This window comes from Bos taurus, chromosome 23 (assembly GCF_002263795.3).
Source record: "Bos taurus isolate L1 Dominette 01449 registration number 42190680 breed Hereford chromosome 23, ARS-UCD2.0, whole genome shotgun sequence".
Taxonomy (NCBI): domain Eukaryota; kingdom Metazoa; phylum Chordata; class Mammalia; order Artiodactyla; family Bovidae; genus Bos; species Bos taurus.
Window position 1 is genome coordinate 15,527,770 of NC_037350.1, and position 21,020 is coordinate 15,548,789.

The 21,020-nt window shown below is 55.5% G+C and overlaps 1 protein-coding gene across 3 annotated transcripts in view; it reads right to left on the reverse strand.

Annotated features, from left to right (window-relative positions):
* TFEB (transcription factor EB) overlaps positions 1-19,743 on the reverse strand; it is a 48,373-nt gene extending 28,630 nt beyond the window's left edge. Inside the window, exons 1-2 of one of the 3 annotated variants that reach the window (XM_059880284.1) lie at positions 19,616-19,743; positions 3,319-3,597 (exon numbers count right to left, since the gene is read on the reverse strand). The gene's annotated coding sequence lies outside the window, so the exon portion shown is untranslated. Of the gene's footprint in view, positions 1-3,318; positions 3,598-19,615 lie in introns of those variants that run through there. The other 2 variants (NM_001205666.1, XM_024983503.2) reach the window with 2 other exon arrangements.
* Between the last annotated feature and the right edge of the window lie 1,277 nt (positions 19,744-21,020).

The window sequence follows — 21,020 nt, forward strand, 5'->3', positions numbered from 1 at the left end:
CTGTGGGCCAGAACCGCTGAGGCCCTGCGCCTAGAAACTCATGCTCTGCAACCAGAGAAGCCACCACAGTGAGCAGCCTACACACGGCAACGAAGAACAGCCCCCGCTCACCCCGCTCACCACAACTAGAGAAAGTCCGTGTACAGCAACGAAGACCCAGCACAGCCAAAAATAAATAAATAAAAAATTTTTTAAAAAAAAGAAGAAGAGGAAGGGGGGATCCGCCCCCCTCTCAGAGGTGCAGCTGTCCGGGGACGCTGTGGTGCCACTTCATTCATTCCTTTCAGATATTCTCGAGTGTTTACCAGGAACATGACTGCACTGTGGCCAGGGCCCTTCTGCCTAGTCTCAGCCCGCGCTCCCCCCGGGAGAGTTTGCTGGTGAGGCTGAGTATTGTCTTCAGGGCCCCACGTCCCACAGATAGCGAGGCCAGGCAGCACTCAAACCTCTCCCCCCAGGCACAGCCTGGCAGCCCCCGCCCTGCCCCCACGCCTCACAGGGAGTGCCAGCATCCTCTGGACATCAGGGCCCACAGTCCAGGTCACCTCCAGAGTCAGTGCCAAGTCACACAACAAGGAGCCTAGGAGGTCACCCCTCTCAGAGACTCCCAGGCTGATTTCAACAGCAGAACCCCCTTTTCAGACAAAATTTACCTGGAACTTTGACAGCTAAACATGAGAATGAAGCGGTTCTGTGGGGAGTGGGAAGGGCCAGAGTACCTGGCCTCCAACGGGGGGCTTCCCCTTCCCCAGCGCCCCTCTGCCTAGTCCTTCCCCAAGGCACCCCCAGGGATTCTGAGAAAGAGTCTAAAACTCAGAGTTTTCTCCAGCCACTGTGTTACAGAAACCCAGGGGGAAGTTATGTGTGTGGATTACCCAGGCTCACAAAGAGCTAGGACCCCAGCCCCCACACTCCAAACCTCCAGGCCAAGCTCTCCTCCACGACCCTCAGGGCACCCCATCCCTCACATGGGAAAAGGGACAGAAAGGAAGAAAAGTTTCATGGATTCAGATCCTCCTGTGTGCCCAGCACTGGGCAAAATGCCCCCACAAACATCAATTGCTTTATTTTTCATAATAACTCTACAGCCTACATAGTATCATCTTTGTCTTGTAGGTAAATAAAAAAAAAAAAAAAGGACATTCAGAGAAGTTAAGTGACTCACAGAACCTGTGAAGGGCAAAGCCCACATTCCAACTCACCTGTGTGCCCTTAATCCCTCGGGGCAGCCTGGCAGAAACCACCCCATCGTGATGCCCAGGTACGACCCCTCCCTCTGAGCCCCATCCCAAGCTTCACCTCACTCAGCTGACAGGCCTCCTTCCCCAGCTCAGGGCACAGGCAGAGCTTATTGCTAGTAACAGCAACATTAGCAACAATGACAAAGCCACCAGCTCCCTATACCATAGCGCTCACTAGGTAGGCTCTTCGTCCATTATTCTACTTCATCCTTACAACACTCTACTCCCACTCCCATCTCATAGAGGAGGAAACTGAGGCACAGAGAGGTTGATGACTTGCCCAAGGTCACACAGCTAAGGAAGTCGCAAAGCCAGGGCTTGAGCCCATGTAGTCTGGCCCCTGAGCCTGCACACCTCACCCCTGGGCATTGTCGTTCCCTACAATGTCTGCGGTTCCTCCGCAGTGGTCGCTGTAACAAGTGCCCCAGCTGGGGGCTAGCCCTCCTCCCCCGAGGCCCTTTTCTTCAGGGGTCAGAGGCCAACTAGCACCCCTGAGGGATGGACAGGGGAATGCCTACCTGAGGAGCACCATCAGCTCACTCGCTCTCCGGCTGGATGGTAACCCTCATCCCACCTTCCAACCCCCATCCCTGAGAGTCGTGGGCCTGCCTGCAACGTTCAAGCATGAACAGGATGCCTACTGCGTGCCCAGCTTCAAGCAACGGGCAGGTGCAGAAAGCAGTGTCCTCGCTGTCTGGCCAGAGGCTCAGGTCCCCAGCCATGCCCAAAGGGGTCGCCCTGCCACCCCAACCCCCTTCAGCACTGGCTGCACCAGATGTTGGCAACACTTAGAAACAGGGCTAAAAATAGTCTCTCTAATGAGTCAGTGCTAAGAATAACCCGGGCAAACAGCCCTCTGGGTGAGGACATGCTGCCAGAGAGGCACCACCTCTTCCCACCTCCCCAGCCAGCCTGGTCCACCCCCCAGCCTTTCCCTCAGCGCCCACCGCAGCCAGCAGAGCGCCTGGGATGTTTACACCCCCTCTGCTGAGTGGACAGAGATGCAGGCACGCGCACACACGCTCCCTGACTGAAGGGGAAGGGGCGTCAAACAAGTAGGCGGACTCCAGAGACCCACCCTCTCAAGGCGGAAGTGAGCCGAAGCACAGAGACACTTGAGTGTCTTTCCCAATTCTAACCACAACCCCCCACAGGACACTCCCAACTCCCCTCCCCTCCCCTCATGCCTCCTCTGTAAAACGGGTCTCTAGCACCACTTAGACCGGCCTACTTCCTAGGTCACCAGCGGAACTGGGACCAGAGAGGACCAGCATCATCCTAACGGGCAGATGTCAAACATGGGGGACGAATTGGACCTGGGGAGTCAGAACCACATCAGATCCCATGACCAGGGGCCCCCTCACTTCTTCCCTGTTCTTCCCCAAAATGATCAGAATTGCTAGACTCATGGACATCTGGACATGAATTGCAGGTGAACAGAGCACATTCGCACGATGTCAGAGCCAAAGCTCTCGCCTGCAGGTAAGAGGCAAAGTGACGAGCATCACTCTGCAGTTAGGAGACTGAGGCTCAGAAAACAGAATTAACTTGCGAGGAGCTGCTCAGCTGGGATGACGCCTTACTGCCATCTGCCAGCCCGGAAGCATCACCCAGGAGGCTGGGTGCTGGGCACAGCCCCATTGTCCAGCAAGGCCCAGAAGGAACAGGATACCCTCTATTGCTGCTGGGAGAGAGAGGGAAGGGGCCAGAAAAAGGTGAGGCGCCTTCAGGAAGAAAGCAGAACAGAGGAAGGAGGGAAAGAAACGGGTGTCCTGGCCATGGAGTCAGGAGCCCTGGCATCCAGTCACGCAGCTCAGTTACAGACAACTGGGAAATGGAAATGATAACATGGGAAATTTCCCACGATCTGGGAAAACCATTTCCTAGCCTTCCCTCCAGGACTCAGTTTCTCCATCTGGAAAATGGAGCTTGGAACAGCAGGCCATTGAGATATCCGGAAGTATATCATGACCACACATAGGGGTTGCATAATGAATATTAGCATATCAAAGGCTCTAACAAGTCCTGTAGTGAAGAAATCCATCCCCCCCCACCCCCCCGCTTTTTTTTAACTCACACTCTCCCAAACCTGCTTGATCACCAAACCCTTCCACAGAATGCATCTTGAGAAACTCTGGAGTTGGATCTGGGGTCAGCACTTCAAAGGTCTGCACAAACCAGCAGGAAACAAAAGCTTGAAGCCAGCCCAGACAAAATACATCAGGACCTGCAGGCAGCCCCAAGCCCTGAAAAATTCCTGGTAGCTCTGGGCGCTCAAGAGTCTAGGATCTCTGTTCTCTGGAGGCCTCCCTCAGGACCCATCCAGGGTTTTGGTTCCATCTGATCCTCAGCAATCCTGTTGAGAAGGGTAGAGAAGGGGTTAGTATTCCATGTCACACAGCTGAAGAGATTGGGACCCAAGAGACCAGAGAACTCGCCCAGGGCCACACAGTTGGTCCTGGGTGCAGACAGGAGAAACGGTGTCCTAAGTACTAAGCACTTGACCTCCATGATCTCACGTAATTCTCCCAACAACCCTTTGAGGAGGGCAATGGGGTTCTGCCCGTTTCATCAAGCAAGAAACGAATGGGCAAAGAAGTTCAGGCTCACGTCTGAGGAAGGTGGCACAGCTGGCAAGTGCTGCTGCCTGGGTTTCAACCCTGGCAGCCTGAATCCAGAACTCAAGCCCTCAGCCCAGCCCTGCCACTCACTAGTTAGCAAGAGAGATTTCACCATTCTGCGCCTCCGTTTCCTCACCCATAAAATGGGATGTATAAAAAGACGTGGGCGTTAGGTTATTGTGAGGATGAAATCTCCAAATATACAAAAGCGCTTAGCACAGTGTCTGGCATACAGTAGGTACTCAATATGCATGACCTCCCATCAAATACCACATCCTCCTATGGGAGCACATGCCTGAGCCTCAGGGCTCTGGGCTCCGCAGGCTCGAAGCCACCCATAGCTTCCTGGAAATTGACTTCTGCCAACATGTCCCAGGGCGCGCCCCTCCACGTGGCCTCACAGGCTCCAAGCTGGGGTTCCTTGGGTACCCTATGTAGGTGGGGGCTCTAGAGGCTGGGTTTCCCAGCCTGGGTCTCATCCTCTGGGGCCCCTAACGGGCCACCTCCCCCTCAGATCCGGGGATATCCCCAGTTCACCATGGGTCACAGGCCTCTCCCCACCCTTGCCCCAGGTCACGGGATGGGAAGGTAGGGGCTCTCCAGCCAGGCAGCTGATACCCTCATGACCTGCCCAAGCTTTCCCAGCCTTAGAGACAAGAGTTACAACCCACCCAGAGTTCGCCACACTTCCTGTAGCTGCTTATCCCCATGAGGTCACAAGATGGGCATCACCACCCAGTCGGCTGGCTGCTCAGGGATTTGTATGCCCACTTGACAGACAAAGAAACGGAGGCCCCGACTTACCCTGGGCAGAGATCTAAGTCATAGAAAGGCTTCTGGCTCCTGGACCAGGACTCAGGGCTGAGTCAGGTCTCAGGCCAGGCAGGCCCACCAGAGCCAGTAGGGGCAGCAAAAAGGAGGAGATGAAGGCTCAGAAGGCTTCCAGGGGGCCACGGGGAAGAGGGAGAGGTCTGAGCTCTGAGACCCACCAGTCACTGCAGACCCTGCAAGTCCTGAGTTCCGGGAGCATCCATAAACCTGAGTCCTCCTCTGCCCCACCCTAGCCAGGAAAAACATGCCCAGCCCGACCTCAGACAACCCTCACCCTCACCTCTGGCGAGGTCTGGCTCTGCACCCTCCACTGACAGGGAGCCTCCACTGGGTGGGGAGGGAGGGGGAGTGGTGCTCTCTATCTCCAGATCCCAAGTCAACCACTCACCCCAGGCACTGCTTCCTCTCACTGTCCCCACGAGCACATGTCATCACCCAGGATCCCCTACCTGACCACCCCACAGGGCTGGGTCACCCAGCCACTTTGCTAAGAACTGGGCCCTGAACCCCCCTCCCTGCATTCTGGCTCCCACATGTGGAACTCAGTCTCACACTGAGTAGATGCTCCATAAACATCACTACGTGGAGGGAGATCATCTCTCAGGCAGTGACTCCAAATATTTTGACCATGACTCACAGAAAAGTATATTTCATTTGACCCAGTATACACACACACACACAGCCTGAAGCGCGTATTCACACGCACATGAAACCCTCCGAAGTTGTACAAAACAACACCCACCAGCGCTGTGCATTATACTTGGATGTTTCCTATCATTCTTTTTCATTTAATTTATTACTTCCTTTTCATTTCATTTTCATTGAGACCCAGTAAGCTGATTTCATGGCCTGATTAGGGTCCAAACAGTGGCCCTGATCCACAATTTAGAGAATAGCCCTCCAAGGAAATCCACGTAGCCCCGCTCCCAGCCTGGCACACAACCCTCCATGCAACAGGTGCCTAAGAGAGGCATCCATTTGGCGGACACTGACTCTGGCCAGGCCTGTGCTAAGCATTTTATTATGGTATCTCATTTCATCCTCCCCATCATCTTAGGAGGAAGGGACTATAAGGAATTTTACATGTGAGGAAGCTGAGGCCAAGGTCACAGGCTCAGGCAGGAGTCAAAGCCAGGGCCGCCTGAATCTGGAGCCACGTTCTTAACCATCCTGCCCCATCCTGTGCCCCGGGTGAGTGGCCTTTAAACCCAGAGAGCTCCACCTAAGGAAGTCTACTCCCTCCAACTATAAAAAAGCCATTTCCTATATCAATGTCATTATATTTGTTGACTGTGAGATTGGAGATGGTACAGAGAGAAGACAGCGCTCCCAGCTGGAGCTGACAGGCAGTAAGGCCAGCCCCCCATCTTCTTCTCAGTACACCCTGCTCCTTGGAAGAAAAGCAATGGCAAACCTAGACAGCGTATTAAAACAGCAGAGACCTTTTGCCTACAGAGATCCATACAGTCAAAGCTATGTTGTCATGTACAGTAGTGAGAGCTGGACCATAAGGAAGGTTGAGGGCCAAAGAATTGATGCTTTCTAATTGTGGTGCTGGAGAAGACTCTTGAGAGTCCCTTGGACTGCAAGGAGATCAAACCAGTCAATCTTAATGGAAATCAACCCTGACTATTCATTGGAGGGACTGACGATAAAGCTGAAGCTCCAATACTGTGGCCCTGATGCCAAGGGCTGACTCACTGGAAAAGACTCTGATGCTGGGAAAGATTGAAGGCAGGAGGAGAAGGGGATGACAGAGGATGAGATGGTTGGATGGCATCACCGACTCAATGGACATGAGTTTGAGCAAATTCCGGAAGATAGTGAAGAACAGGGAAGCCTGGCATGCTGCAGTTCATAGGGTCTCAAAGAGTCGGATATGACTTAGCTACTAAACAACAACAGCTGTCGTGGAGAGAGCCCTGGAAACAGGATCTCTTATTATTATCCGCAGTCCACATGCCAATCCGTGCCATCAGAAAGAATCAGCGCGAATCTGGTGTTTTGCTGTTTGCACACAAACGTGCTCACATACCCTATGAGGTATACTCGTACCATGTGCTGGTCCAAGCACTCGACGTCCATTACGTCTTTTAATCCTCAGAATGAATACACACGCTGGGCCCTGTGACTCTCATCTCCATTTGACGGAAGAGGAGGCTGAGGCACCAGCATCACGTAGCTGCAAAAGCAGCAAGGGCAGGAATCGAGCCCAGATTGACCGGCGGTGTTTGCTCCCAATTCTGACGTCAGCAAGGAGTTCCGGCAGCCTGGCCACAGCCCACTAAGCACATCACGTCTATCCCCTTCTCACCCGAGCCTCACATGCTTCTGGGAGACAGCAGAGGAGGCCAGGAGCGACTCCTCAGAGGTGGGGCTGGCAGTCGGCTCTGGGGACTCCTGACTCCACCGGCACCCCACCCCCACCCCCGCCCCGCCGCCCCTCCTCTGCATCACCTGCTTCTCTAGCCCTGCTCGAAAGATAGCCCCAGGCCAGCGCAGCCTGTGGGACCTCACTCCCACTCACCCAGCTCCCCAGAGACACCCCCAGCAACACACACACACGCACACATGCCCATGTACCTGGGCGAAGGCAGCCCCCTGGAAGGAGGCCCCCAGGAACGCTCACCTCCTCCAGGGGCCAGAGCCCAGGGCCAGGCCCCTGCCCCAGCGCCAGCCCCAGTTTCCTCATTTTCCCCAGGGCTGTTTCTCACCCAGCCCCCTGCACCTTGGCCTGAGAGGAAGTTACACAATCCCCTGGGAGCTGCAAACTCTGCTGAGGACTACTCACAGCGCAGGGGGAACCACACTCCCGGAAGGCCTCGCACACCCACAACCCCGTCCAAGGCAGACGGGCTCCCAGCTCCCGTCTCACTGACCCGGGGCTCCAGGCCGCTGACCGGGCCCCTCCCTGCTCCCAGACTGAGTCTCTGACAGCCTCCACCCCTCACACAGCCTGGCCTCACAGGGCCCCAGGCCAAGCTGCCCCTGCACCAAGGCAGAGGGGCAAGAATTTGCAGGACTCCTGCTGGGTCCCCAGTGGGCCAAACCCTAACCCGCACAGCCTCCCCGCCCCTCCTTAGTCAGAAGCCCCGCAGTTCACCTCCTTCCTGACTGACCACATGTCTGTGACCTCAGCCCCGGGCCTTCCCAGGGTCTCCAGACAACCACTTCACAGCCTCGCTCTGGCCCACCTCAAAATGGACCCTGGGACCCAGAACGGTCCTGTGAAGCTCTGAGCCACCACACGAGCTTGTGGGAAAAGGCTCTCACTACATGAGATTTTGGAGGTTCCTCAGCCCCCAACGCACTTCTCTAATAGCCCAAGACACTTGACGTTTTGCTAGTGTTTCCTTCTCGGAGCTAAGGGATTCTCAACATTGGTAAGTAGATACCGCTTGTCAAGAAAGGCTGGAAGTCGCTGAGCTGTTATTAGTTGTCTGCACCTCAGGGTGGATGAGTTTACTAGGTCCGTTCAGGAAGGGACAATGTAGCAGAGGGGAGACCAGGCAGGCCGAGGGACCTCAAGATGCATGGGGGGAGTGAACCCCAGGACTGGGAAGTCAGAGGAACCCTGAGAGCGCTGACCCAGAGTCTGGCCCGATCCTGGGCTTTCCCTGGGAGAGCGCACTCAAGAAGGACACAGAGCCTGGCCTGGGTATACAAAGCCCCTAAGGATGATCTCTGGCTCCCACCCTTCACTGCTGGACTTGCAACAGAGCCTCAGATAAGGAATATGATAAGCACCTCTTATCATCCCACACAACCTTGGACTCCCACCCAGCTGAAGACAAAGTCAGGAATGGTTTTCCTGGGGCCCCAGGGCTCTCCTGAGTGCCCCTCATTTCTGCAGCCCTCATCAAAAGGCAGGGGCCCTCAGGGCCGTTCTGCCACAGCCCGCTGAGGCCTGGAGTGGCAGGAATCAGGGCCAGGCTCACGCGCCTCCAGCTCTGTGGACAGACAAGGGGAAGGGCTGGTTCTAGAAACCCCTCGCCCCTTGGAAACAATGGCCAAGGGCCCCTTTGCAGGGACACCTTTCAAGATGCCCACACACCCAGCCCCCTCTCCCCAGTCCCAACAACAACCCATGGCGGGGAGGGGCAGCAACACTGGCACCCTCCTTTTTGATGAGGAGACAGAGACTCACAGCACTCAGGGACGTCCCGAAGGCCACGCAGCAAGTTGACAGCAAATCTCAGGTTCCTGGCTCCCTTCCTAGGTCACAGTTTCTCAACCTCAACACGACTGACACTTGGGGCCAGAGTAACTCTTTCTTGAGGGGCTGTTTGAGCACTTTAGAACCTTTAGCAGCATCTCTGGCCTCTACCCGCTAGATGCCAGTAGCATTCCCTGAGTTGTGACAACCAAAATTGTCATCAGACATCACCAAATGTCCCCTGGGAGACAAAGAGAACTGCTGCCCTAAAAGGACCTGAAAGCCAGGCGCCTGCCAATTCTAACTTGAAGGGTATCTGCTGTGAGAGCTGTAGATGTGCCAGGCAGGAGGGCCTGGAGGTGCTGGTGAGTACCCCGTGGGCTCAGTACCCTCTGGGCAGAGCTGCCCCCCTGGCAGGCGGTACCACTTGGGAATCTCATCCCAAGACCACCTCCCCAACCCCAGCCTACAAACCAGCCTCCTCCCTGGCATTCAATATTTCAGTGGTCTTTCAATAATCACACACCCTGTGAGTAACAAATTTTGAGCACCCCCAATATAAGCTTCTTTTCTCAGGAAGTGTTAATAAATGCCAGTGTATAAATATGTCATGCATATGAGCAAACATACACAAAAACAGATCTATAAAAAAGACAAGGAGGGAAATATAAATTATACTCAGGATGAGATACTGTTACAGTTTCAGCAGCTCACCAGGACAGAAACAAAACAGTCTACTGATACCAAGTATCAGTGAAGACACAGCAATAGGAACTCTTAGGGGTCATCAGTGAGGAGCAAATTGGTGTAACCACTTCACACAGAATTTACTAAAATTGAAATATGCATCATATACCCTGCAGCAATACTCTAGCAATTCCGCTCTATACAGACTCTGAAGAAGTGTACACACCAACACACCAGGAGGCACATTCCAGGATGTTCTTCCAGCATTGTTCACAGCAGCCAAAAAAGGCAAGCAACCCAAACGTCCATGAGTGGTGGGATGGATGCAGATATGGTATCAAGTTCATACAGTGGATGCTGATACGTGAACGCAGCCACTCGCAACAGTGTAGCCAGATCTCTCCACTGGCCAACGAACATGTCCAGTGTTACTCCAGCTGCATATATTTAAAATTGGGCGAAACTAAGCTCTATTGCTAAAGGCCACAGGTAGAGGTGGTAACATGATCAAGGTGAGCAAGGAACTGATTATCTTAAAAGTCAGTAGAGGGACTTCTCTGATGGTCCAATAGCTGGGACTCCAGCTACCAAAGCAGGAGGCAGAGGTTCAATCCCTGTTTAGGGAACTAGGCTACTGCATGCCCACACTAAGGCAAAAAAACAAAAGTCAGGATAGTGGTTCACTTTGGGAAGGGGCTTATGACCAAGGTGGAGCACACAAGTGGATTTCAAATGCAGGTTACATTTGTTTCTTCACTGAGGTGGTGGTAACCTGGGTGTTCACATTTATGATTATTTGTTATATTATCCATATAGGTTTATGCTCTTTTTGGCAATTAGGCTATATTTCACAATAAAAGGGGGGAGAAAAGGATGAGATATAAATACATCGAAATAGAAGTTCTAATAGTCTCTTCCTCCACCTGGCTTTGCAAACCATTATGATTCGGCCAAAGCGGATGAGACCCTATATCTGGCCATGGGTCTGGAGGAGCCAGTGACACCCGGGGTGTTTGTAGAGGGCTCTTCCAGCTGCCCCTCAGCCCATAGGACCTGGGCACCACAGTCCTTTTCATCTCTGCCCGAACCCTGGAGCATCCCAGCCACCATTTGCCCCTGGTGGGCAAGGGGAGAGAGTTGCATGAAGCTAGGCTCTCTCATGCCCACCTCACCCTGCCCTGGTCTGCTCCTCCGGGTCCCTGACAGCAGAGTTCAGAGGCCCATGCTGGGAAGGCACTGGAGGAACTGGGCAGGCCTTGCTCATCCTATAAATACACTGAAAGAAGGAGGGAGGCATAAAAATGAAATGAAGAAGACGGAGAGGAGAGAGACAGGGAGCAGGACAGGGAGACACACCCGCATCGGGGGCTGAAGTTCCAGTTGCTGTGGAAATAGAGAGAGAGTCAGAGGGATGCGGGTGGGAGGGGCAAAGGAAAGAGGGAAAGGAGAAGAGTGCTTGGGGCGGGAGAGCAGACGCACCGCCCGCAGTTACAAGCCCAAGTCTCAGGGCTCAGCACAAGCGGGTCCAGAGAGGCTTGAGTGTTAGGCCCGATTAGCACCATGTGCCCCGGGGCCCAGGGCCTCAGCGAAAGGTGAGGGGCTCAGGGGCCAACAGCCTCCCTGTGGCCCCACCTGGCGCTCAGCACACTCCAGGTCTCCTGGAGGGGAGGGCTTGGTCCAGGGGGAGAGGCCCCTGGGCCTGTAGAGGCGACCCCCCAGGTGGGAGGACCCAGGGTCAAGAGAGCAGTCCTTCCTGGAGCCTTCTCAGTGGGTGAGAAGCGCTGAGCCAAGTTCTAGGCACGGGCCCAAGCCCTTTTGTAAAAACTTTCCCTTGGCCAGGGAAGAAGGCTCTTCAAGGGTGAGCAGGGGGAATAAATTGGGAGCCTGGGATTAACATATATATACTACTATATATTAACATATGTAAAATGGGTAGTAATAAGAATCTACTATATAGCAGTAGGTTACTGGACAGCACCGGGAACTCCAAACACTCTGTAATGCCCTGTATGGGAATGTGTGTGTGCTCACTCAGTCACGTCTGACTCTTTGCAACCCTATGGACTGTAGCCCACCAGGCTCCTCTGTCCATGGGATTTTCCAGGCAAGAATACTGGAGTGGGTTGCCGTCTCCTCCTCCAGAGGATCTTCCCGACCTAAGGATGGAACCCGAGTCTATTGTGTCTCCAGCACTGGGAGGTGGATTCTTTACCACTGAGCCACCTGGAAAGCCCCACAGAGTCTAAAAAACAGTGGACATATAGCCTGGCGGGTTACAGTTCATAATGTCTCAAGGAGTCGAACACGACTGAAGCGATTTAGCATGCACGCGTGCCTGACTGACTCACTTTACTGTACATCTAAAACTAACACAACATTGTAAAGCAACCATACTCCAATAAAAATTAATTAAAAAAAAAAGGAAGAATGTTCTTCAGACCAAAGGGCCAGGTGCTGGCATGTTTGTCGTCATTTAGTCCATGGCTCTGTATGATAACACACCGCTCTGCCTTTCTCTGTCCTCTGTAGATACTGAAATTCTCCCCATCCCCGCTCCCAGGCCATCAGCTTTGGGAAAGGAGCTATGTCTTTATTCCCACCCATCCTGCTTGGTTTGCACAGTGCTAGGCACCGAGTCAGTCCATGACTGCTGACCCTAGTGGATGCTGGAGTGGGTCTCCCAACCTCCCTGGGTCCCAGTCCCCTCCTCTCGAAAACACGGGGGCAGTGCCAGCTGGCTTCCGAGGCCCACAGCCCTGCAGCCCCAGTCAGCTGGTCCTGCGCTGGCAGGGGCAGCTGAGAGAGACAACACCTGGCCAGGGCGAGGGGGGCTGGGACAGAGGCGGCGGGGGGGTGGGGGGGACAGGATAGTGTATCACCTCCTGGCCACCCTGCACCCCTCAGGGACTGTAGGGGGCTGGGGCAGCTGCTGTCCCCAAACCAGTTATAAACAAGGCAGAGGACAGGCTGTGACTTCCCTAAGCAAACAAGGGAAAACAAACCAGAGCCCCACCCCACAGACCCACTGGTGGAACTGGGGAGTGGCGGGGGGCAGGCAATGGGCAGGGCTGCTGCAAACTCTGCAGGGAGAGACAGGCTGTGAGCCTGCAGGGAGTTCCTCCTTGGTCACGTCCCTGGGTCCCATCCCTGGGTCTTAGGTGGTGATGCTCTTGCAGGGCAGAGACCATGGGTAAGGCATATGTGCATCCTTGGGTCTGGGCCCATTTCACACTCACCTACTCCCTCCAGGAAGCTGCGCTGAGCACCCAGTACATAGCTAGCTTCCCCTGGCTTCCAAGGAAGACTCTACTACTACAGGCTTTGGGGCAAGCCCATAGGGTCAGCCCAGCTATCTGCTGCCCTCAAAGCCCAGGACCCCCTAAAATATGATGGACACATCTCGACCCCCAACAATGACCCCCCCATCTGCCGGCCCGGTGTCTCCAGGGTGAGGAAAGCAGAAGGGAATGGCTGTTTCTTGCGTGTGTTTTATCATTTTTATTATTCACCAAAAATGCAGTTCAAATAGTGATCAAATACCCTTTATGGGCTGGGAAAGTCAAATAACATGATGGATCTTTCGACAGCCTCACTTAGGGAGAGTGAGGGGCTGTTCTGGACACCCACCCCCTGAAGCCAGAAATGCTATTCTGGCTCCAAGGATGTGCCCCCAGTACTGAAGACTCTCGGGACTGGTGCTGTCCACTTCACCTAGCCTGAAGCAACCACTATTTCCTGAGCACCCATCCCCAAGGGTGGGGTCAAGACTGGACACTGGTCAGTTTAATGGGAGGTAGGGGCAGAGAGTCAGGATGGAGGAGGGAAGGATGGCCATACCAGAGACTGCTGCTGCTGCTGCTAAGTCGCTTCAGTCGTGTCCGACTCTGTGCAACCCCATAGACAGCAGCCCACCAGGCTCCCCCATCCCTGGGATTCTCCAGGCAAGAGCACTGGAGTGGGTTGCCATTTCCTTCTCCAATGCATGAAAGTCAAAAGTCAAAGTGAAGTTGCTCAGTCATGTCCGACTCTTAGTGACCCCATGGACTGCAGCCCACCAGGCTTCTCCATCCATGGGACTTTCCAGGCCAGAGTACTGGAGTGGGGTGCCATTGCTTTCTCCGATACCAGAGACTAGCAGTCACCAAATGATCTCCCAGTGGTTCCTCCCCCTGGGGACCTGGCTTTGAAAAGCAGATGGGCCTAAGAGACCCTGGGCAAACAGAGGCCCAGGAAACAGAAAGCTCTGGCCTGGGTAATCACAAAAGAGTAGGTTATCAAAATGGGGTCCCAGGACCAGAAGCACTAGCATCACCGCAAAGTGCCAGAATTGTAAATTTTAGACCTATAGGAATTTGCAGGTCCACTCAGAAACCGTGGGCGGGGCTGGGGGACAGTAGACACTCTACCAATCCTGATGCTGACGCCCACCTGACTTAAGAACCACTGTCTAAGAGACACGGCATCAAAGTCATCACACATATTAAAAAAAAAATACTGATGCCCAAGCCTCTCCCCAAAGACTAGGTGCAATGGTATTTTTAAAGAGCTCCCCAGGTCATCCTAATATCCAGCCAGAAGTGCAGTCAGATGGAGCAGTTCCCTGGAAGGGTAAGCCTACAGGGACAGAGGATTTGCCTATAGGGAGGGAAGCAGAGGAGGGACTGTCAGGAGAAGGGACCAGCATGAACAAGGGCTAGGATGAGGGAATATGGTCCTTGGGTTTCCAGAGAGCCTGTTGGAATTCCTGCATTAATCTCATGTCATCCCATTTGATTGTGGGACCCCGCTGTGTGGACAGGAGCCAAGAAGGTGGTCTGGCCCCCAGGAAGATGGACAAGGGTGGGGATGACCAGAGTTCACTTTTCTTCCTCCTTAAGAGACAGTAAAGCAAGCTGATGATGACTCTGCCTCTTGCTTCTCCCCGTCTTGGTTGCCACCTGCTCTCACCCATTGCTCCACAGGCAACAAAGCACTTCCTGTGGGCATGATGATAAGTCCCAGATCCAGCCTTATGGCTGAGATCTTATCTCTGCCTTGGTGACACTGCAGACCAGGAGATCCGTATGTATCTCTGGTGCAGAGTGCAGGAGGGCCAGGCAACATGAGGGCAAGGGAGGGCCTCTGGTCAGGAGTCAGTAGTAAGTGAACGAGCCGGATGCACTCCAAGCCAGTCCCAGGGGGCAGGGCAGGGCAGGGCAGGGGTGGTAGAGATGCTGCAGGCCTGACCATCTGCTCTGTTGTCGACCGTGGAGACCAGGCTGTGTGGTACAACAGGGAGTGCTGGGGACTGTGGCCACGGAGTCTGCAAAGCCCCACTGAAGGCATTTTGCTTGAGGATCTTGGGCCCATGAGGGAGGCCTGTTTGCAACCCATAGGTCTTAATTTCTCCCCTAGAGCTCTCTATGCCTCTATTTCCTCACCTGGAAATGAGATATAAGAAGTTAAAGGAGTTAATTATGATGACATTTTTGGAGCACAGCAGTGTTCTAAGTGCTGTAAAGGCAGCGAGCAGCCACACACTCAGCACTCCTGACAGCACTGTTTGCAGGCACTACCATACTCCTCGCATCCTGGGTGTGGAAACAGGCGCGGTGCAGGAGAGCAGCTGGCCCAGGGCCACACAGCCAGCAAGTGGCAGAGCTGAGAACCACACCAGGCGGCCTGGCCCCAGAGCCCGTGCTCTCAACCACCCCCCGGCTCGGGGGCACTTAGCCCAGCGCTCAGTACCAGCTCTCAGTACGCAATGGCTCTGCCCCAGAAAACCTGGCTGATGGGTCCACGGGGTCCAGCCTTTAGCAGAAGCTCTACGGGGTGGACTTGGGCTGCCCCCCCACCTCCCTCACACTCACACTCCACCCTTTCTGAAGCGTCTCCTGTCTGGGTGCTTTGGCCAAAGATGAATAGAAGGCTCACGCTGGAGGGGACCCCACCGGTGATGGAGGCTCACAGATATGGAAACGGAAGCTAAGGGACACAGGGACTGGCCCAGCCATATGGCCTGTCTACACGGGGTCTCCTGGGTTCTTCTCAGGACTTTTGCTGCCGTCCGGCTCTCATCTAAGTACCTTCCCGGCTTTTTCTCCTCATCTGATTAAACAAGTGCCTACTGAGGGCTGCACTGTAAGGGCATGTTTGAGGTAGCCAAGGAGACCCAGGAAGCCTTGTCTGAACCCATCTCCTCCCCCAGCCAGGTAGGAGAGTACTCGCTGGGGGCCCTTCAGTCACCTGGGTCAGCAGCTCAGAAGAGCAGTCAGGAGACATGTGTGCCCTGGAGAAGGGGCTTCAGCAAGTCCCATCACTGCTCAGAGCAGGAGACCCCAATGGGGAAAAGAAGGTTCCTGTCACACCACGTCCCAGCCTTTTAAGGGAGAATTCCTGGGAACCCTGAAGTGGTCTTCTGCAGGGACTGAGAACATGGATTTTGGACTCAGCTGGGCCTGGGTTAGAATCCCTACTACTTCCAGGCTGCGTGACTTCAGGCAACCTGCTTAACTTCTCTGAATCAGTATAATGAAAATAATAATTTCTACCTCATTCTGAAGAGTAAATACACAATAAATGTTGGCAACTATAAAGTTATGACCAACCTAGACAGCATATTCAAAAACAGAGACATTACTTTGCCAACAAAGATTCGTCTAGTCAAAGCTATGGTTTTTCCTGTGGTCATGTATGGATGTGAGAGTTGGACTGTGAAGAAGACTGAGCGCCAAAGAATTGATGCTTTTGAACTGTGGTGTTGGAGAAGACTCTTGAGAGTCCCTTGGACTGCAAGGAGATCCAACCAGTCCATTCTGAAGGAGATCAGCCCTGGGATTTCTTTAGAAGGAATGATGCTAAAGCTGAAACTCCAGTACTTTGGCCACCTCATGCGAAGAGTTGACTCATTGGAAAAGACTCTGATGCTGGGAGGGATTGGGGGCAAGATGAGAAGGGGACGACAGAGGATGAGATGGCTGGATGGCATCACTGACTCGATGGACGTGAGTCTGGGTGAACTCCGGGAGTTGGTGATGGACAGGGAGGCCTGGCGTGCTGCGATTCATGGGGTCGCAAAGAGTCGGACACGACTGAGTGACTGATCTGATCTGATAGTTTATGACTAAGTTTTATTACAATACTGCTCTATTATAGCATAAAAAGAGTAGATGCATATTCTATTACTGTTATTTTTACATGCTCATAGACATGCGTGTACACAATTCATCTACATACATGTATCTAGATGCCCATGATCTCATAACCACACACACAAACTCCCATCAATCACACACACCCCACACTGAGATACAGAGCAGCATCTGGACTCACCATGCGCCAGGCACCTGACTCCCCACAGCTGCCTGTGAAGTGTGTGCATTTTTACCTCTCTTTTCAGACGTGGATACATACATCATATGCAAAAACACCCACTGCGTCCTGGGATGTGGACACTGCTGGCAGCTCTGGGAAGAGGCCAACCCAGTTTCCACGGTCATCTCCAGGGCAGCCCCAAGCTGGGCCCCAAGTGCTGACTGCCCTCCATCCCTAGGACAAAGGCCCAACCTGGCTTGCATGCCAGCTGCGGTTGGGGAAACCCCAGTTGCCGGCAGAAACCAAGTCGACTTTGAAAAGGAAGAGACAGAAGCCAGGGGGTGGCTAGGCCACTCCCTGTGGGGGCAGGTGCTAAGTAACTCTATAAACTCTGGCTAATGATGCAATTACAGCCATAAACAGAGCCCCAGGAGGGATGGGGCCAGAAGCCAGACCCTCAAAGGGCAGCCAGGCTTGAGGGGTGGGAAGCTCCTCCCACCTGCTTTCCAGCTGAGCTGCAGGAGGGAGGCCTCACTGGCTGTGGGGTGAGCGCTGGGGACCCCCATCATCCCTGAGCACTGGATGGGCTCCTGCATGCCCTGGCCCACCCTCCTACCCACCTCCGACTGTGAGTTACCAGGCCATCAGCCCTCAGAAGCCCAGGGGCTCTCTCGGGATTGTGTGCTCACCTGAGGAGATGTCACCAACCATTGCACCCTTTCCACAGAGCACAGAATCAGGAAACCTGGGCTCCCATTTGGCTGCACCTCAGAGAGCTGAGCTGAGGGCAAAATAGCACTGCAGCTGTAACAGGCCTCGTAAACTGTAAGCAACGTTGGCTGCGCTCCCAGACAAGCAGAGCACAGAGTCACCCTAAACAGCTCTTCGTTTCCATTGCCTGGTTTCCGTCCGACTCTTCTGCCTAAGCCAGGAGGCAGGCAGAATGCAGGGGTCGGTGTGAACTGCTATTTTTCCCCGTGGCTGGGGAAACTGAGACAAGATCCAGGCACACCTCAGACTACCAGGTAGGGCTCCCGAGGCAGCCAGCCCTTCCCCCGCCTGCCTCTCTGGCCTGCCTTTAACTCTTGTCGGCTGTCTCTCCCAGACTTGTGATCTCCCTGAAGGCAGGGCCTGAGGGCCCGTCTCTCAGGCTGGGCATAGAGAAGGCCTCAGAGGGAGCAAGTCTACGAACCAAGAACTGCGTTCTGCTCTGAAGACACCCACACCGACCAGTCCCCCACCGTCCCCTCCACCCCCAGTTGCCCAAGAGTGCCAGGTCTTGGGCGGGTGGAATCTCAGCCATCAGGGTTGCGAACCCACATCCCAGAGGCGTCACTGGGGACCTACACCAGTCTTGTCCCATTCCCAGCTCAACTAAGTACCCCCACCCCACTCAAGGGTTAACTATCACTATCACAAGGATTAACTATCACTTCTCCGGAGAACGCTAAGCCAAAGCGCTCGAGTTTGGTCCAGGAACTGTTCGCGCATAACCACCCCCAGAACACCCGCGCGTGAGGTCGACGGCAGGGGTGGGCGCGGCTTCGGAGAAGGACTCAGCGGTGAGGGGTTGGCCCGACGAGGAGGGGGTGGCGGAGCCCAGGGCGGACGAGCCCCGCCCCGGGCGCCCTCCCTCCACCCCCAACCCCCGCCTCCCTCCCTCCCCCAGCGATCCGGGCCGGGGAGCGCCGGGCGGCTGCGGCGCGAACCTGCTCGCGCAACCCTGAGCAGCTCTGGGCAGCCGTGCGTGAAGCCCGAACTCCGGGCGGGAGGGAGCCGAGGGGCGGGGAGCCGAGCTGGCATCAGCCCGCTCCCTTCGAGAAGGCGAGCGCACTCGCCGCTTCGGCCGAATAGCTGATCGGGGTACCGGGGGCGGGCGGGGACGGTGGAGAAGAAGTGCTGACTTGGGGGTGGGACAGCCTGGGGTTGGGAGGTGCAGACTCAAGGAATCGGGGGAAGGGGGCGTGTTTTCCGGGATTCGGGACCGGGAAGGAGGGGGGATACTCTGGGGGCGGGTAGATGGCTGGGAGCCGCAGGGAAGGCAGGAATGGTGTGCTCTGGGGTTGGGGTTCCCTAACGTCGTGGAATAATGCAAGGGGGAGAAAAAGACTGCTCTCTGGCACATCGGGGGACCGGGTTGGAGCGGCTTCTTCAAGAGACGGAGGGGGAGGAAGGGGCGGGAAGGCAGGGAAGGATGGTACTTCCACCCGCCCCCCCCCCGCCCCCGGGGCGTGGCGCAGCTCCGGCCCGCCCACTCCCCGGACCATCCAGGCAGGGCCTGGCCCCGCCGGACTCGGCCCCCGCACACTCCCCTACCTTCGGCACCCTCCCCCGTGCCACCCGCCGCCCCAGCCGCGTCCGGTGGAGAAGAAGCGGGCGCAGGGCCCACACGCCCTCAAAACTTCTTGCAAGTTCACTCCCACGCCTCCCGCCCCTTCGACTTCCAGCTCCCGGGCCGGGAAGGCCCATGCCTGCCACGGCCCCTCCCGCCTGGTTACATAAGGTCGCGGAGAAGCCGCCCCCCGGCCCGGGCCCGAAGGGAGGGGCTGGAGGGGCTCCCAGGCTCCGCGGGCAGCGCCGCCCCAGCCATGCGCCGGACGAGCCGGGCCGGCTAGACGGACGGCGGGGCGGGTGGCAGTGCGGCGCACACGGTCTAGCTCCCCTTTCCAGTCGACACCCCCACCCAGCCACCCACCTGTCTCGCGGACCCACGGGATCGGAGCAGCGGAGCCTGGGTCGGGAGTTCAGGGCCCTCCGCGCACCCCTTGCCCCCCGGTCCCGCTCACCTAGCTATGAAGGTCAATCCGTCCGCCGCCCGCGCCCCGCGACTCCGGCAACTTGTCCCAAGTTCAGGTGTCGGGCCCGAGAGCTGCGCCGGCCGCCCCCTCCCGGGCTCCTCCGGCTCCGCGCCACCGGGGAGGCCCGCCCCCGTCCGCCCTGCCCTCTGCCGTCGGCGCCGCCGCCGCTCCCTACGTCCAGCCCGCGGCCGCCGCCTCCGCTGTCACCGAGCCCCGCGCCCGGCGCCGGGGCTCCTGCTGTCACTCGGCACTCACTTCCCGCCGTGCCCGGCAGAGGGCAGCACCCTACCCCGCGGCCCCGCCCCTCCCGGCTCCGCCCCTCCCCGCCCTACCGCCCGTCTGCCTGCTGCAGAGCCCGCTGGGAAACGTAGTCCTCCCTGCTGGGCGACGGCTCTGCTAGGCACGTCGGGATTTGTAGTCCCACCCTGCTGGCTCAGGCCTGTGCTGAGACTTGGCGTTTAATTTGGAAACTTTGATCCACTTGGTTTCTACCCCTTTTGCAAGTTTTCTCTTTCAGAAAGTAATGTCACGAACCACAGATCATCACAATATGCCCTGTGGCCTATTTGACCCCAGTGAGAGGCGTGCAGTGCTCTGGCTTTCCTGGAGTCTAGGAAAGAGGTAGGGTCCCAGATGGTGTGTTGTTGCCATAGAAACCCCTCTGTGTCAACCCTCATCCTCCTGGTTTGGAATGGGGTACCAGACCTGGGTCTTGAGCATAAGGAACAAGGTTGATCAGCATGGTGAAGGAAATATGACTATAAAAGGGAGCCCACCTCCTCTCCCATCATGAGTTCTCCATTTATCTAGGTGGGGGCCCTCCCCACCTAGACCTCATTACCTGGAGCTTGCAGGTACACCACCACCATGTTGCTGAACAGAGAAACTTCCTGACCTTTTCATGTCACCCTCCCGTGATGCACGTCACAAGATGCTCTGGTGGCATCACGTGATGTCTCCCTAAAGGACCCACATCTGTTACAATGCTCATTGTCCTCCAGCCTTCTTCTGAAAGCTCCTAGGGCAAACTTGATCACAGATAAGGAGGAAGAAGCCTAGATTTAAGACACATGGGACCCCTAGTCACACTGCTAGTGATATGTGTGGGGTAACTCTGGTGGTAGTTTGGTAAATTAGGTCAGCAGAGCATTTTGGATTGTCCCTTACAAAGGCATGCCGTGCCTGCATGCCACTACCCCTGTCTTCCCTCTCCAGAGAGAAGCTGTGAAGAGACTCCAAACTTTGAGGGGTACATGGCCCACCCCCAAGCCTACCTCATGCCCTATTTCTCTTAGAAACTCAGTGACCCACGACGAACCTCCTAGAAACTCAGGGACAACATGGTCCGATAGAGACAAAGTTGCCTCTGATTCTTATTGTCCCGTTCCCTGAG